The 18,433-nt window shown below is 45.8% G+C and overlaps 1 protein-coding gene across 3 annotated transcripts in view; it reads right to left on the bottom strand.

The window, feature by feature from the left end:
* Nucleotides 1–10,760, bottom strand: part of IP6K2 (inositol hexakisphosphate kinase 2) — a 32,254-nt gene extending 21,494 nt beyond the window's left edge. The window contains exon 1 of one of the 3 annotated variants that reach the window (XM_044253612.1): nt 10,704–10,760. The gene's annotated coding sequence lies outside the window, so the exon portion shown is untranslated. Of the gene's footprint in view, nt 1–10,621; nt 10,640–10,703 lie in introns of those variants that run through there. The other 2 variants (XM_044253613.1, XM_044253614.1) reach the window with 2 other exon arrangements.
* Nucleotides 10,761–18,433: the final 7,673 nt, after the last annotated feature.

Raw genomic sequence — 18,433 nt, 5'->3', positions numbered from 1 at the left:
TTATTAACTCTGGTGTCACACAACCTATCAGAATATCATTTTCTTATAAAGAACTAAATATATTCCATACACACATCCAGAATTTTTCAGTCCTCCTTAAAAAGCCCATTACCCCTCTTTGAAGGGCAATCCTCCACTTTCCATCTCCTCCTCAGTGCAGTCTATGACTCCCACCACCCTGTAGGGAACATACACAACAGAAACATACAGAAATGACCACCTCACATTGCAGCTGAAATGGCCGTGAGGTCTCAATCTGAGGGACTTTCTTACTTTGAGTCACAGTTCTCTCTTGTGCCAACAAATCCACTCACTGGCTTTAGGCAAGATTATATGCTCTCTGAAGGTAGTCGGTGTTTACCCCTACTCCTCTCTCAGCTGGCTTCCAAACCAAATGAGACATGTGAACTTATCCTCTGAAACACAAGAGCCAAAACGGATTCAGTCCTCATGGGCAACCACAGAACCCGAGCACCCCTTTCCTGCCTAGGCCAGCACCCAAGTGTTGTACCTGATGATGAAGGGACAAGGTGTGTCCTGCACTGCACCAGGTCCTGTGTCCAAGGGGCACAATTTCCTCTGCCTTCTTGCAAAAAACCCCACTCAGGAAAATACTCTCCTCAAGGGTCTACAAAGTGGCCCCGGCTCACAGCGCCAATCTGGAAGCTTTTTTTTTTTTTTTAAAGATTTTATTTATTTGACAGAGAGAAATCACAAGTAGATGGAGGGGCAGGCAGAGAGAGAGAGAGAGGGAAGCAGGCTCCCTGCTGAGCAGAGAGCCCGATGCGGGACTCGATCCCAGGACCCTGAGATCATGACCTGAGCTGAAGGCAGCGGCTTAACCCACTGAGCCACCCAGGTGCCCTTTTTTTTTTTTTTTTTTAAAGATTATGTATTTGAGAGTGACAAAGAGTTGAGGGGAGAGGGAGAGAAAGCATCTCAAGCAGACTTCCTCCTGAGTGTGGAGCCCAATGCCAGGAGCCCAATGTGGGGCTCAATCCCATGACCTTAAGACTGTGACCTGAGCCTACACCAAGAGTAGGATGCACTGAATGAGCCACCCAGGCATCCCCCACTCTGGCAGCTTTCATCACAAACCACTCTGCAAAGTGTCAGTGTTCCTCCATGACCAGCAAGAAAAGAATGAGCCACGGGTATGAGAAAAGTCCTGACACTGGCACAGGTCACAACACTATGCCACTTGCCAGTCATCCTCCAGAAATCCTGAGATTTCTTTCCAAAATACAGCATAGCAAAATATTTACAAATTTTGAGGAAATCAAGTTCAAATAGACCCACAGTTCTGAAGCAAATCAGATGCTGACTCCTTCAGAATCACCCCAGCTTGTGAGAAGGGCAGTGATTTCAGTCACTCAAGGGCACATCTGAGGACTGGGAAGGAAGGCCAATGGGGGCACTTCCACTTTTGACACCTTACCTTTTTGTTCCCTTTCTTTGTCTCTATACAAAGAGCCTCCTGTATTTTTTAAAGTAAAAACACTCTTCTGAGAGTGCGATGAATCATTCCTGGAAGAGGACCAGCCTGTCCCCTCCTTTCCCACCCCTCACCTGCTCTAGACCGGCTGGCCACATCCATCAGTCTTTCAGAGCCCAGAGTCTGTCACAGCTGCCACACCTGGGACCTCTGCAGGGTTCACTCGTCCAAATGCCCCAGGACCCTGCATCCGAGGCTTACAGTCCTCCCCTGGCCTCCCAAGGGAGGTGCAGCATCCCCATCAACCCACAGGCCCTCATTCATGCAACCCTGGGAAGGTGTTGCTGTGTCTGTCCCATAAGGCCTAGCACAGGCACTACAAAGGGCAGGGGCACCTCAAAGGACCTGGGGGAAAAGATACTTGTGTTCCCATACTCTCTGATAAGAACACAGAGCAAGAAAAACCCAAACCCTTAGCAGGGAGTTGGCAACCAACTTCACTATCTCTCCTCTAGAGGCACTCACCTCAGAGAACAGACACTGTTCATGGAAGGACACCTTTCACTGCCTTACATGAGTACAGCATAAAAGCAGAAAACTTGAAAATGTTCATGAAGAACTAATTTAGGAGGACCATAATCTCAGCAATGTGCAATTAAATGGTTTAATAGTGGTATATGCCTTCCCTGTCGGGTCATTCGAGCTCATAAAAATATACCTTCTGCAGTCAAATACATTACATCCACCCTTCTTCTTCCTTTGTTGAGTAATTCCAGGTAGTCTCTCAAGAGACAGTCTTGACTCTGTTTAGCATGAAAACCAACATGTGCTGGTCCACACATCTCCACAGAGCACCCTGTAAAAGCAGCTCAAGTGAGACCTCCACAGAGACTTAGCATCACTTCTTGCTCATAAGAGGGGAGGACTGAGCTAAGGTGCAATCCTCAGAAACCAAGTTTCAAGCACATTGAACAAATAGCCATCGGAGTGAAAGCTGGCAGGCTCAGAGCTAGGTTAACTAAACGTTGCTGCAGCCTTAGCAACGACACCAAGGTTGCACAGATGTGGGATCTCAATCCCAGATAAAAAGGCAGGAAGGAGGGTTGCAGCAAATCCCTACCTAGCATTAGTTTTACACTTGTAAAACAAAAACAATCTACTATTCTTATAAAATAAGCTTTGAAGGGAGGTGCAAGATTTTTACGTTCCCTAAGACAGTAAGATGGAACTCACACAGTCCAAGGGGCCTCTCATTTCCCAGTGTGCAGCTGGGGCTAGAAAAGCCTGGAGCAGGGGCGCCTGGGTGGCTCAGTGGATTAAACCGCTGCCTTCGGCTCCGGTCATGATCTCAGTGTCCTGGGATCGAGCCCCGCATCGGGCTCTTTGCTTGGCGGGAGCCTGCTTCTCTCTCTCTCTCTCTCTGCCTGACTCTCCGCCTGCTTGTGATCTCTCTCTCTGTCAAATAAATAAATAAAATCTTAAAAAAAAAAAAAATTTTTTTAAAAATTTAGAAAAGCCTGGAGCAGAAAGAAACAGCAGTACTAGACTTTCTGGCTTCTAACACATCTTACTTCATGAAAAGAAATACAATCTTCCTGGGGCGCCTGGGTGGCTCAGTGGGTTAGGCTGCTGCCTTGGGCTCAGGTCATGATCTCAGGGTCCTGGGATCGAGTCCCACATAGGGCTCTCTGCTCGGCAGGGAGCTTGCTTCCCCCTCTCTCTCTCTGCCTGCCTCTCCGTCTGCTTGTGATTTCTCTCTGTCAAATAAATAAATAAAATCTTAAAAAAAAATGTTAAAAAAAAAAGAAATACAATCTTCCTTAGGCTTGTGTTCTAAAACACATCCGAGTGTCTCCAGTAAGATAAATGGATGGATACACAGAACCAACAGTACTAAATGATCTCCCGGTTTGATCAACTATGACTTTCAGTCAAATACATGCACAAGAAGAGTTAAAACGACCAAATAAACCCAGCAGTGCAGAGAAAGTTTGTGAAAGAGGTCCAACTGGCCCAGACTGACCTCAGTTGTCCCACGGAGTTTATGACAGCAGGTACTGAAACTCCTTCTCTAAACCACAAGGGTTTCAAAAACATTACCCAAAGCCTGACACCTTCCATCCGGAGTGGGATGAGATCATCCTGGCAATGGCAACAACAACAAAAACCCAAGTGAAAGAGTGAAAGACCTAGCATAGTAAGGGTCCCATGAGCAACTGCTGGAAGTGTTGTTTCTGTTTTCCCATGGGCAGGGTGCTGTAGGTGCAAACCATACAGCTTCAGCAACAGCTACACTTCACAAACATTTAAAACCAAATCAAGGCACAACTCCTCTGTTTAAACATTTGTTTGTTTACACGTGTTTTGCTACCTGTTCTGACCTGGAGACCACATTTAGGAGCTATCATCCTCTCAACTATTTCAATCTTAACTAAGTGGCATCTTAGTGGCATTAAATACAAAGACTCTTTCTTGTTACTAGAATATTAACTTTTAGCCACCACATACTGATAATGCTGGTGCATTGCCATAGCTTAATCCTTACCTGTAAGACTGTATTAGTGTAATTTCAATGAGAAGAGATTCCTGTTTATGAAAATTTACACTAAAAACAAATATACAGGGGCACCTGGGTGGCTCAGTGGGTTAAAGCCTCTGCCTTTGGCTCAGGTCGTGATCCCAGGGTCCTGGGATCGAGTCCCGCACTGAGCTCTCTGCTCAGTGGGAAGCCTGCTTCCTTCTCTCTCTCTGCCTGCCTCTCTACTTGTAATCTCTATCAAATAAATAAACAAAATCTTTAAACACACACACACACACACATATATATATACAGGGGCACCTGGGTGGCAAGGTCAGTTAGGCATCTGCCTTTGGCTCAGGTCATGGTCCCAGAGTTCTGGGACTGAGCCCCGCATCGGGCTCCCTGCTTAGTGGGAAGCCTGCTTCTCCCTCTCCCATTCCTCCTGCGTGTGTTCCCTCTTTCGCTCTCTGTCAAATAAAATCTTAAAAAAAAAAAAAAAAAAAACCCAACCAAACAAAAACATATCATCTTGAAACAGACTGGAGAAAAGGTCTATAAACAGAAAAATGAATCCAAGGTGCATCTGAGCTAGACACGGACCACAGATGCTCATGTCCAAGACAGTCTCTCTGGGTAAGATGTCCTCATTTCCCCTCCAACCCTCCATGTAAAATGGCAAAATGGTAATGTGCTACAGCCTCCCCGTCCCAAGGCAACCACCTCTGGGGCAAACTCCACAACCAACAGCAGGAAGAGCTTGCTTCCTCCCTCCATTCCCAGGGCTTAACTGAGTGCAGTGGTGGCCTTTACAGCAGGCCAAAGTGAGCAGAGTTTCAGGACGACCTAATGGCCAGTGGGGAGGGGAGCTATACTGGGATGAGGGACATAGGATTCCTTCTGGGATGCATTGTAAGGTAAGTGAACCACAGCTCAGTAAAGCTGTTATACAGAAAAAAGAAAAAAAAAAAATCAACACAGTTAACAGGGTCACACTAAAGAGATCACAGCCAGCTCAGGGTAGAGGCTCTAGTGATAATGTCACACCTCTGCCACCAAGAGTGAAGATCAAGTGCTCAGGAGAGCACCTCCAAATGTGGCTATGACAACACCAAAGATGCACGCAGACAAACTGCAACAGAACTAATTCTCAAAATATGTGGGTAAAAAAATCTAACTTCTGAAGGAACACGTTGTTTTAGATAATAACTAAATGTGTATGTGCAATTAAAAACAATATTATAGGGACGCCTGGGTGGCTCAGTGGGTTAAGCCTGTCTTCAGCTCAGGTCATGGTCTCAGAGTCCTCCTCCTCTCTCTCTGCATGTCTCTCTGCCTACTTGTGATCTCTCTCTTTCAAATAAATAAAATCTTTTTAAGAAAAATTCTTTTAAATCTCAAATTCAGGCCTGCCTGAATACCCCAGGGTATACATGGTGCTTTACCTCCTCCTGGAGCCTGTGTTCATCTATAAACCGGACATGGTACAGTTTTACAGAGGTGCTCTGAGGCAGGAACAAGAGTAAAACACCTAGTCGCCTGCTTGGCTATCCTCTGCCCACTGCCCTACAGCTCCTGCAAAGAGTCCATGGGGAGACGGCGGTCAAGGAGGGACCGATGGTACAGGAGCGGATAAGGGCATACTAAGCTTGCGCTCCTGGAAGGAAAGAGAAGAGCGGAGGCTTCAAGGCCAGGCAGAGGAAGAGACTGCCATGGGACATCCTGCCTGGCCTTTAAAAAAAACCCAGATTTTTAAAGCAGTTACAAGTATGATAAATTGACCACCGTTACTGGTGGCACTCTTCACCCTGCAGATCTGCTTCCATACACTCTTCTATTCTTTACATAAACAGGATCAGGTTGTGCTGTTTTGATTTTCTCCCCCAATGAAAATCAGCTTTATTTTTCTCACCTTTTAAACAAATTGTGATGAAATACACACAACATACAATTTACCTTTTTAAGCTATTTTGGGATGTACAGTTCGGTGGCACTAAGTACACTCACAATGTTGTGCAACAACCACCACTACCCATTCCACAACTTTTTCATCTTCCCAAATTGAAACTCTGTATCCATTAAACAGTAATTGCCCAGTTCCCCTACCCCCAAGCCACTGGCAACCACCATACAGCTTTCTGTCTCTATGAATCAAATCGGACAACTCTGGTTTCTCATACAAGTAGGATCATTCAACATTTGTTCTGTTCTGCCACTGTTCCCCACTAAACTATATCCTTAGCCATATCTCTGTCTCTATAGAATTCCTTTCAAAGGCAGCATATTATTCACACAAAATCATAATGTATTTTTAACTTCCCTACTGACACTAGCTTATTACAATAATAATGCAGTTGAGTGTCCCTGTAGTGGTCTTTGCACTCTTGTGGAAGTATTTCTGTAGGAAAATTCCTTAGAAGAATCGCTGGGACAGAGCACAGAGGTTGCACCCACTGTTTCACTCTTCTGTGTAGTGCCTGTGAGCCACCAAGGATTGTGGAGCAGGGTAGTGACATTCTCTGTAGGAAAATTAACCAGGCAGAGAGAAATAGAAAACCCGGCTTCACAGACACCCAGCGCATCTCTACTGCGATGGCATGGGGAGGACAGTGGCAGCAGGACCCAGCATTTACAGGAGTCTTCTAAGTTCTTACTTAAGGAGCAATCAAAGAAATACAATTCTTATACACATTAAAAGCGTATGTGAAAAAGGAGGTTTGAGAGAAGAAAAAAATTTAAGCTTCTTAGAAAGCTCTCAAGCTACTCTGTTACATGCTATCCTATAGACGTGTTTCAGGTAACTTGTGGGCTCATGAATTTAGAATCTGGTTATTTGAAGATGCCAAAAGCAAAGGTAAAGAGGAGGCGGCAACACTGCCTTCGCAGTCCTGAGCCTGGGAGTTTGCAGGCAGAAGGAGATGAAACCAAGAGTACCCCTAACAGAACTGCAAGCTCTAGGAGGCCATCAGGATCAAGACCAAGCTGGTCTCTCCAGCCTGTCCCAGAACGGGCTTCCTTCTCTCATGGGTTCTCTCCTCCTTCATCCCTGGGGTGGGAGGTAGGAAAGAGTCCTGACAACTCAAATTCTCCTGCCTTCTCCAATGTACCCACAGAGCTTTGTGCCCAATCCCCACAGGGAATTAAGGAAGGATGGGGGAGAGCAGAGAAACAGGATTTGGTAGATGGTTAGGTGGTGTACCACTTTTCTTAACCCTTCAGGGGTTACTGGCCCCCTGGAGAATCTGAGACATCTGTCTGTGGGCCTCTCCTGAAAAATGCACACCCTCACTGAACTCCACATACAGACTGGGGTGTGGGTGTGGGCACCTGTGGACCCTATCTTCAGAACCCAATACGGGGAGTCAAATTAGAGGGATGAGTCAGATATTGAGCATTCCCACGTCAGAACAAGGATGTTTTGGTTCAGGAAGTCAGAAACAGCTCAGAAGACATTTCGCTGAGCTGCAGACACTTATATATAAGGGGATGGTCAAGCACTCAAGAAATAGCAGATAGTTGGGAACAATGGGATTGAAGCTTGAGTGAACCTAACGTGGAAACAGATTGGGGGGTTACCTATAAAGGAAAGACAAAAGGCACTCTAAGAGTAATGTGCAAAAAAGGAAGAATGCTGGGTCGGGGACCCCATAGGTGTGAACTGCCTGTAAGCAGAGGGTGTAAGAGGAGGTCTGTAGAGAGACAAAGAGGCAGAACATCTACAATCTCCTGGAAGTCACAGAATCTCCTCCCAGTTTCACATGGAAAATCTAGGGCTCACAGTTTTGGGACTACATGACACAGAGGGAGTCAGAGGGTCTTACACTGTGTAGCCCTTTAGGTCCCTGACAGACCCTGGGTTCATGGTTTGGGGCTCAGTTATGAGGGAGCCTTGGCAAAGCCTTCACAACGTCTTCACTGAAGATATACAGGAGCGACCCTTTCAAACCCAGCCACCGTGGTCAAAAGGTCTCAAGCAAAGGAAGTGATCAGCAAAAGCCAGCATAGGGAAAATCCGAAAGGATAAATGACAGTTGCTTCAACAAAACAATTACAAGAAAAACAGAATGAAAAAAAAAACAACAAAACCCCAAACCAGAATGAGACTACATAATTTAAGAAACAAAAGAGATACTTCAATCAAAAGCAATGTGCAGACCTTATCTGGATCCTGATATGAACAAATCAACTATAAAAAAATTATGGGAAAACCAGGGACATTTGACCATAACCAGGTATTCAAGTGGGGGGAAAAAGGTATTATCATTAGTTTTTAAGCAGAGTAATGGTATTGTAGATTCAACGGGCGGCTCCTTGTCTCTTAGAGATACACAATGAAATACTTACGGAAAAATACATCCTGAGGCTATGCCACCTAAAAAAATTCAAGTTTTGTTTGTTTGTTTGTTTGTTTTTAAGATGGGGGAAGACAGGCAGTGAGATGAAATAAGATTGACTAGGAGTCGGTAACTCCAACTGGTGATGGATGATAGACCCAATCCGACTATTCATCCACTTAGGAGACTTTCTTCCTTCAGATTCTGAGGTGGAGTATAAATTCAATTTGGGGAAAAAGGACCTTTTCTTGCTACCAGAATATACTGCAAAATATAATACTACTGGTTACTTTTACTACTCAATATCCAAGTAGGCAAAAATATAATTATTTAAAATACAAAAACATTCTTTAAAATGTAACCAAAGAAAAGAAATCATCTGCTTACCTTCCACTGTACAAAAATGTGTTCAATATGTTAGGGCAACTATCTCACTAGGTAAAATAACTTCACTTAAAGGGAAAATTCTTCCCCAGAGCATCCTCTTTATGAACCAAACAATGGAAAATTTTCACCTCAGCAAGCTGGCCTCAGAGGCTCAGGCTCAACCCTGTTGCCTAGATACCAGTGACATCTCCAGCCCTTACAGAAAGGAGACTGGCTAAGGTTCATCAGTCAGCAGTTGCTCCTTCCTTCCTTCTACATTCCACTGCTCCAACAGACAGGGGGTTGGTATACAGTGTACTGGTCTGTCACTTGTAAAGCTCCAAAACACAGAAGAACTCTATTCCGTCTGCTAAAGTGGCTTTTACAATTGTATCAACTCTGGTGCTGGTTCTCGTGCCCCTGGTTCCTAACAACTCCTGTGAATTCTACTCTAAAGTCACAATGCAAATAAATCAGTTGGGAGTAACAGTTAACAGGCCAACTGACTCTTTCTCCAAAGAAAAAGTTACTAAGAGATGAACTGGCTTTTTATTTTTTATTTCTTTTCTTAAGATTTATTTATTTATGTGAGAGACAGCAAGCGAGAAAGAGAGAACACAAGTGGAAAGGGGCAGAGGGAGAGGGAGAAGCAGACTCCCCACTGAGCAGGGACCCCCCCCCCAATGATGCTGGGATGCCCGTCGTTGCAGGGATGGGGGGCTCCATCCAGGGACTCCAGGACCATGACCTGTGCCAGAGGCAAATGCTTAACAGACTGAGCCACCCAGGGGTCCCTCAACTGGCTTTTTATATCAAATATGATAAAGTACTCATTTTGCAGGCTTCTAATTTTGATAGTGGCTAAATTTAAAACAATAACACCACCACCCTGAAACTTCTCTTTAAATACTTAACACCAGGTTACAGGATGCAATTACCCAAAGACCACAGCAGCAACTTGTGTAAATAAGCATCTGAGTTCACTTAAAATGTAACCCTGCTAAAAATGTAAATACTGCAAAATATTTTAAATACTAGCGTTCATCAAAATTACTGTAATCATGATGCTTTATGAAAAAAAAATCACAGAACTGGTGAACTGGAACATTTTTGTTAACGCTCTTCAAAAGTTTCAGTACTTTTCCTTAAAACTATCCTTTTTGAAGACTTTATTTTGTTCTGGTCTCATGTACATTTTACTCCCAAAACGTTTCATTCCAATCAGTAACTAGTTCTATGTCCCTCGTATTTAAGAGCACTAGGTTTTGCTGTTTTCTACCTTTTGTTTTCACAACGTCTGGCCTCATTTTTCTGCTAGGGCAGCTTCCTTAACAGAGGAAACCGAGTAATACAAATCATTAGGATGGGAGGCAAAAGCAGTCTTGAAGCAAATACGAAAGAAATGAAAGCTCCACCCACGGTGAAGCTTACCGCTATTAAAGAAGCCGTCCTCTGATCCATTTTAGGACTTTTTTTGGATAATAAGCTGTGCAGATTGCCTCACCAGACACCCGCTGACAGGCCCAACTGGCTTTCAACGCTCAAAATGGCTGCACATCTGCCGGCCCCAGGTAAACAGCACCTGAGGCGGTGGGCTGGCTCTTCCACCCAAAGACTCAAGGAGAAGCCCCCCTCAATAACCCGGGAGCCCGTGGACGCCGCTGTCCTGGGAAGTAAAGACCCAGGAGGTCTTCCCCCACAAAGACCTGGGGAAAGCTCCTCAATGACCGGGGGAGATTCCGCAAGGCCAAGATACCCGGGAGACCCCCCCTGATGACCAGAGAAGATTCTGCCCCTCAAAATCAGGTGAAATAGCACCCCCCCCCCAGTAACCCAAAGACATAACGCCTCTCTCAAACGACCGGGGGGTATCCGGCCCTACGAAGACCCGGGGACATCTCCCCGCCCCCGGGATCGCGGGGGAGCCCCTCCCCAAATAACCCGGGGACAACCCTAATGAACAGAGACCTCGCCCCTGAACGGCCCGGAGACACCCTCCTCGAAATATACCGGGACGGCAGAGCCATAGGCTGGACAAGGCGGGCGTTACCTGCGGCCTCAGCCCGTCCCGCGGTGCTTCCGTCCTATTGTTTCTCTCCCATCAAGATGGCGGCGGCCGCGCTGAGCCCCGCCCCCCGCGCCTCGCTCCCGGAGCCCCTAGCTATTGGCTCGCACCGGGAGCCCGGCCCGTGGACTGGCCAGCCCGAAAAGCGCTGTTGCTAGGGCGCCGGGAACCCTGGCAGCGGCTTCCGGGAGGGGCGGGGCACGAGGCGGGGCACCGAGCGGGGCCAGGGGTGGGGCGGGACTGTGCTTGCCTTCCAGGGGGAGGATGGCCTGGGAGGTCAGGTGGGTGGTTGGGTGGACGCATGGGCTTTGGGCTTGTGGGGGCAGTGAGGGATCCCTGTGTGAACGGATGGCTCAACCAACTGCCCCATTTTTCCAGGGTCCGAGGCGTTTCCCGGGGTGTGGATTTTTCAAGGCTAACGTTGAGATGATCTGTAGCAAACTGGGAATTTCATCACCCTACCAGATGGATGGACAGAGGACTAGACGGGGATGGATGGAAAGACGGACAAAAGAGTGACTGTAGACAGTGAGTAAAGGAGTGGTTATATGCACATGTGGATAGATGACTAGATGTAGAGGGGAATGGCTGTAGAGTTCTCTAGGGACTGGTAGATGACCCTGTGTCCAGCCTAGGTCCTGTCAACCTCCACACTGCAGGTCTTGTCTAAGGCTCATTTGTCCTGGGTCCTATGAGATGACGAGAAGGGCTCCCACCTGAATGGATGTGAGTGAAGCTGAGAAATTGGAGGGAGGAGGGAGGTGCCACTGAGAGTGGACAGAGCCTCCTACCTGACCTGCAGTCTTTCTGTAAAGGAGGCCAACATGGCAGCCCCCTGCTGCATGTGCTCTGGGGGTTTTTAGAGATGTGCATTCATACATATGCTTGTTCATTCAACAGGTATTTACTAAGCACCCATACTCTGTGCTGGAAATACAGCAGTGAACAAAAACAGTTTAAAAGGGGGGGGCGCCTGGGTGGCTTAGTGGGTTAAAACCTCTGCCTTCAGCTCAAGTCATGATCTGGGGGTCCTGGGATCGAGTCCAACATCCCGCTCTCTGCTCCGCAGGGAGCCTGCTCCCCCCACCCCCAGCCGGTGCCTGCCTCTCTGCCTACTTGTGATCTCTGCCTGTCAAATAAATAAATCTTAAAAAAAAAAAAAAAAAAAAAGGTCGGTGGGTGCTGCCTTTATGAGAGTAGGCAGGAAAGCCTTCCTGTGACCAGCTGATCTCTTCTCTCCTGGAAGCACCTTCCCTGTGTGTTTCAGGCCTCCATGCCCTCATGCTTCTCACCTCACTGGTTCTTCCTCTTTGCCTTCTCTATCTACATTCTCTCATAACTTTATCCAGGTTCATGGCTTCAAATTCCACCTACATGCCCATCACTACCAGAGGTGTATGTCCAGTCCAGCTCCTTCTTGAGTGCCTGACTCAATGCCCAGCTGTAAACTAGGCATCTGCACTGACTTCCACTTGGCTTGTATCCCCCTCACTCTGGCTTAAAGGGATGGCTGCTTAGTCCTTTCGATCCAAATGCCTCTTGACTGCTTTCCCACTTACATTCAAGATGTCCTGTTTCTTCCATGGCATCATTTACTCAGAATGAGAGCACTTCTTGTGCTCTCCTGGTCTAAGCCACCACCCAGTCCAAGCCACCACCATCTCTCCCTAAGGCAATGTCAAAGCCACAAGCCCCTCTGCTGCCCTTGCCACCTTCAGTCCATTCTCCTCACATCTGCCTATGAATACATACATCAGAATCCTTCATGCCCAGCTCAGATCCCTGCAGTAGCACCTCCCCCCCAAAAAAGTCAGAGCTGACAGGTACCCTGTGATTCCCCATTACTCTGACTGCATGTCCTCTGTTCATCTCCAGCCCCACTGCTCAGCAACCTTAAGTTTCTCACAGATCACACCCTGTGCACTCTCTTGGTTCAGGGGCTGTGCTCCAGGTGTTCCCGTACCTGCAATGCACTTTCCACAGATTTCCACAGGACCATAACCTAATGCCCTCAAAGCCCCCCATTTCAGATCGTAGCCTATACCTTTCAGCCAGCACATGGGATCACCTTTATTCCTTTACCCTTGCTCTACTTTTTTTCATAGCAGTTACTTTTCTCATGGAGGCATTCAATATCCTTATATGGCATTGCCTGGCTTCCTCCACTAGAGTAAGAGCTCTGTGAGGTGAGAATCTCTCTGTTTTAGTCATGGATAGATCCTGAGCAACTCAAATACCAAGCAAACTCCAGAAATACCTGTTGGCTGACTGAATAAGAAGGATGTCTTGTGGTATTAAATGATAAATTAAAATGGGGCAGCAGAAGGTTGGGGCAGAATGAGAATATCCCAGATCAAAGCTAGTCCTGGGTCAGGCCCAAGGCCCCCACATCCAGCAGGATTGCTATGAAGACCAGTCCAGCTTCTGCTCCTGTTCCCCGCCTGTACCCACAGAATAAAAAGAGCCCAAGAGGGGTGCCTGGGTGGCTCAGTGGGTTAAAGCCTCTGCCTTTGGCTCAGATCATGATCTCGGGGTCCTGGGATCGAGTCCCACATTGGGCTCTCTGCTCAGCAGGGAACCTGCTTCCTCCTCTCTCTCTCTCTCTCTCTGCCTGCCTGTCTGCCTACTTGTGACCTCTCTGTCAAATAAATAAATAAAAATCTTAAAAAAAAAAAAAAAAAGAGCCCAAGAGGGACCAGTCATTCAGCCCCTCACAAGGAAGTACTGCCCCACCTTCCTCTGCCCTCTCCCCTCTCCCCCATTCCAGTACTCCTGTGTGTGGAGTTGAGGCTGGACAGGGCAGGGTCTCCCTGGGGAAGACATTAATTTACTCTTATATTTCTTCCATAAGTGCTAACCTGTGCTAGACACTGGGTACATAGCAAGAATGGACACAGCAATAATTCTGAATGATTTATAGAGTCCTTGCCCCACAGTGAGGAGTGTGGGAAAGTAAAAGATGAGTATAACAGTAAAATAAACAACTTAAGATGTGCCTGGGGGGGTCAAGCATCTGCCTTTGGCACAGGTCATGATCTCAGGGTCCTGGGAATCAGGCCCTGCTTAGAGCTCCTTGTTCAGTAGGGAGTCTGCTTCTCCCTCTCCCTCTGCCCCACCCCAAGTCATGCCGTCTCTTTCTCTCTCTCAAATAAATAAATAAACTCTTAAAAGGAAAACCCAACTTAATTATGGACAGTGTGACTAATGGAGAAAAGGAACAAGGGTGATGTGCAGAGTATGTTGTTTACATCTGAGGTAGCAGGAAAGGTATATCTGAGAAGGAGACATCTAGCTAAGATGAACCTAGAGGCATGGCTAAGCAGGGAAAGATCTAAGAGAAGCCATTTCGGGAAGAAAGCATAGCAAGTGCAAAGACGCCAAGGACAGAACAAGCTTGGCATGTTAGAGGAATATGAAGAAGGTTCTTGGGTCTAATGGAAAAAATAGCTCAGAGCTCAATGGAAAGCTCAAAGGCATGAAGGAAAGACCAGGGATCTGGAGGCCAAATCCAGGAATCCCTATATACAACCAGGAATTCCAGAGGGAAAAATGGGGATGGATGAAATAGAGGCATGAACCAAATAAATTACAGAAGAAAACTTTTCTGACATGAAGAAAAAGCTGTGTCTGCAGATGGGAGGTACTGACCTCATTCCCAGGCAGTATGGAAGGGAAAGATGATAGTAAATTCTTCAACTCCAAGGAGAAAGAGAACACTGTACAAATTCATAGATAGATAGAACAAGTTACATACCAAGGAGGAAGGGCCAACTGGCTTTAAACTCTCCCCCAGGGGCGCCTGGGTGGCTCAGTGGGTTAAGCCGCTGCCTTCGGCTCAGGTCATGATCTCAGAGTCCTGGGATCAAGCCCCGCATCAGGCTCTCTGCTCAGCGGGGAGCCTGCTTCCTCCTCTCTCTCTGTCTGCCTCTCTGCCTGCTTGTGATCTCTCTCTGTCAAAGAAATAAATAAAATCTTTAAAAAAAAAAAAAACTCTCCCCCATAACATAGGTAAATTATTTGCCACTTATACGCAGTAAAGGGTCAGTCCTTATGCGTGGAGGGAAGAGGTAGCCATTAATGGAATGGAAAAAAGTACTAGAATTTCCAAATTACCAAGGGAAAAAATGAAATAAATGACATCTTAGAGAAGATCAGAAAGTAGTAGGTAGTTGGTAGTTTCATATAGTTCAATGGAATAAAAAGATAAAATCACAAAATAAAAAATAATAAACATAGGGGCGCCTGAGTGGCTCAGTGGGTTAAGCCTCTGCCTTCAGCTCAGGTTGTGATCCCGGGGTCCTGGAATCAAGCCCCGCATCGGGCTCTCTGCTCAGCCTGCTTCCCCCCACTCCTGCTTGCCTCTCTGCCTAATTGTGATCTCTGTCTGTTGAATAAATAAATAATCTTTTAAAAAATAATAAAAAAGTAAACATAAAGGAATTAAGGAATGGCAAACATCTCTGTCACACTAAACAACGATACCCTGATCCCCCATTAAAAATCTAGAGACTGGGGCGCCTGGGTGGCTCAGTGGGTTAAGCCGCTGCCTTCGGCTCAGGTCATGATCTCAGGGTCCTGGGATCGAGTCCCGCATCGGGCTCTCTGCTCAGCAGGGAGCCTGCTTCCTCCTCTCTCTCTCTGCCTGCCTCTCTGCCTACTTGTAATCTCTCTCTGTCAAATAAATAAATAAAATCTTTAAAAAAAAATCTAGAGACTGGGTTAGAAAGACAAAAAAAAGATACATACTGTTTATAACAAAGATACTTGAAACCACAAGAAAAGAAAAGAAAGAAGAAAAGACCGAAAATAAAGGGGTTGGCAGAGAGAAAGATCAGGCCAGCATAAAGTAGAAGACAGCAAGAGCAGCCACATGACACCAGAGAAGGTAGGGTTTAAGGTGATAGGCACTGCGAAAAATAAAGATGGTCATTATCTAACAGAGGCACAGTTCATGAAAAAAATATAAAATGTAAAATAATCATAAGCCAACAAACACCAGATACTAGGACTACTTTTTGTTTCAGTCAGGAGCTAGACAGGATCAGTATTAACACTATTCTCCTTACACGATGCTTTAGAGTTCTAGCAAGTGGAATAAGACAAGAAAATAAAATGTTATAAATATTGAAAAGACAGAGGTTGCACTATCTTTCTAGTTAATGTCATGAATGGAAATCTAAAAAATCCAAAGGACTTTTTTGAAAACTACAATTAATAAGAGGACATGTTCAGGTGATCAATACAAGAAAAATATGTTAAAAATTTATTATGGGGCACCTGGCACAGTTGGTTAAGCATCCGACTCTTGATCTCAGCTCAGGTTGTGATCTTAGGGTCGTGAGATCGAGCCCCCACATCAGGCTCTGTGCGCTGCTTGAAGTCTGCTTGGGATTCTCTCTCCCTCTCCTTCTGTCCCACCCACTTGTGCTCTCCTTCTCTCTAAAATAAGTAAATAAATAAATACATAAATAAATATTTTTAAAAATAAAGGAGCACCTGGGGGCTCAGATGGTTGGGCATATGCTTTTGGCTCGGGTCATGACCTCAGGGTCCTGGGATCCAGTCCTGAAGCAGGCTTCCAGCTGAGCAGAGAGCCTGATGTGGGACTCGATCCCAGGGAGGCTGTTTCTCCCTCTCCCTCTGCTATTCTTCCTGCTTGTGCTCTCTCACTCTCTCTTTCAAATAAATAAAATCTTTTCAAATAAAATAAAATTAAAATTAAAATTTACTCCAGGAGTGCCTGCATGACTCAGTCAATTAAGTATCTGACTTTTGATCTCAGCTCAGGTCTTGATCTCAGAGTCATGAGTTCAAGTCCCACATTGGGCTCCACACTGGGCATGAAACGTACTTATTTTTTTTTTAATTTACTAAATAACTAACAATAACAGAACTATAAAATCTTTGGGGATAATATTATGGAAGGTATAGGAATTGTACTAAGTGGTAAATTTCCTATAGGAAATCATGCTAGGAGTCTCAGAGGGAATGGGGTCAGGATTCATCCATCACTTGAGACTGGACACTTGCCACTCTGGACAAAATCTGGATTTATTAGCAAAGATGAAGAAGAAAAAGGATTGGGAGGCAACCAACAGAACCTCACAACATGAAAGAATGGTCAAGTATATCAGAAGGCAAGAAATGCAAATCAGAATGAAAATGTAACAATGACGGGGCGCCTGGGTGGCTCAGTCGTTAAGCATCTGCCTTCAGCTCAGGTCATGATCCCAGGGTTCTGGGATCAAGCCCCACGTCGGGCTCCCTGCTCAGCAGGAAGCTTGCCTACTCGCCCTGCTTGTGTTCCCTCTCTCGCTGTGTCTCTCTCTGATAAATAAGATCTTAAAAAAAAAAAAAAGTAACAATGGCAAAACTACGGAGAGAATAAGATGATGCGTGGTTGCCAGGCATTTGAGGGAGGGGGAGAGATAAATAGGTGGGCACAGAATTTTTTTAGGGCAGTGAAACTGTTCTATTTAATACTCTAATGGTGGATACATGTCATTATTCAGTTGTCAAAACCCACAGAATGTACAACAAAAAGAATGAACTCTATGTAAACTCTGGACTTTGGTTGATGATGGGTCAACACTGGTCCACTGATTGTAACAAACATGTCACACTGATATGGGGTGCTGATGGGGAGGGAGGCTGTTTGTTGGGGGCAGGGAGGGGATATATGTGAACTCTCTGTACTTTCCACTCAATTTTGCTGTGAACCCAAAACCACTCTTTTATTTAAAAAAAGACTATTAATTTTTTTTTAATAAAGGGAAATGAGCTGTCACTTTCTCTTTAGTACACCCGCAGATGTTAAAAAGAGCTGCACCAACTCATGTTTTCCAGGATGCAAGGAAACGGATTCATCTAGACATTATTGACAAAGGTAAGGCTGTTCACAGCCTTTTTGGGGAAGCAATTTGGCAAACTCCAGTAGAATAAAAATGCACACACTTTTGGACCCTATGGTCCCAAAGTTTGGATTCTCACTTATAGAAATGAGAGCATGGGTGTGCCTTATATGATCAGGGATATTTATTCATGCATCATGTATAGTGGGGGGAAAATTGCAAAGTGATGGCCTATCCACAAGGCCACGGTTAGAGACATTCTGGTACCTGCACACTGTTCTGGCTACTATGCTGTATAAAAAATTCCCTAAACTCTCCTTAGTGGCTTAAAACAGTAACATTTATTGTGCTCACCAATCTGCCATTTGAGCAAGATTCAGTGGCAACTGTTCTTTGTGGCATCAATCTGGGCAGCTTGGAAGCTGGAGCTGAAATCCTCAGAAGATCCGTCCCTTGAAGCGTATATGATGCTGGCTCTCAGCTGATCCTGGGGCTGAGGTGGGAACACCCAACATTGACCTCCATAAGCCCTGGGCTTCCTCCCAACATGGTGGCTAGGTTCCCAGGATAATTGTCCCGAGAGAGGAAGGCAGGTAGAAGCTATATTGCCTTTCTTTCTTTCTTTTTTTTTTTTAATATTTTGTTTATTTATTTGACAGAGAGAGATCACAAGTAGGCAGAGAGGCAGGCAGAGAGAGGAGGGAGGAGGCTCCCTGCTGAACAGAGAGCCCGATGCAGGGCTCGATCCCAGGACCCTGAGATCATGACCTGAGCCGAAGGCAGCGGCTTAACCCACTGAGCCACCCAGGTGCCCTATATTGCCTTTCTAACCCAGACTCAACATATACACAGTAGGGCTGGCAT

The sequence above is a fragment of the Neovison vison genome, chromosome 6, assembly GCF_020171115.1.
Source record: "Neovison vison isolate M4711 chromosome 6, ASM_NN_V1, whole genome shotgun sequence".
In the NCBI taxonomy this organism is placed as follows: Eukaryota; Metazoa; Chordata; class Mammalia; order Carnivora; family Mustelidae; genus Neogale; species Neogale vison.
The sequence above is the reverse complement of the archived record's forward strand: the minus strand, read 5'-3'. Positions and strand labels throughout refer to the sequence as shown.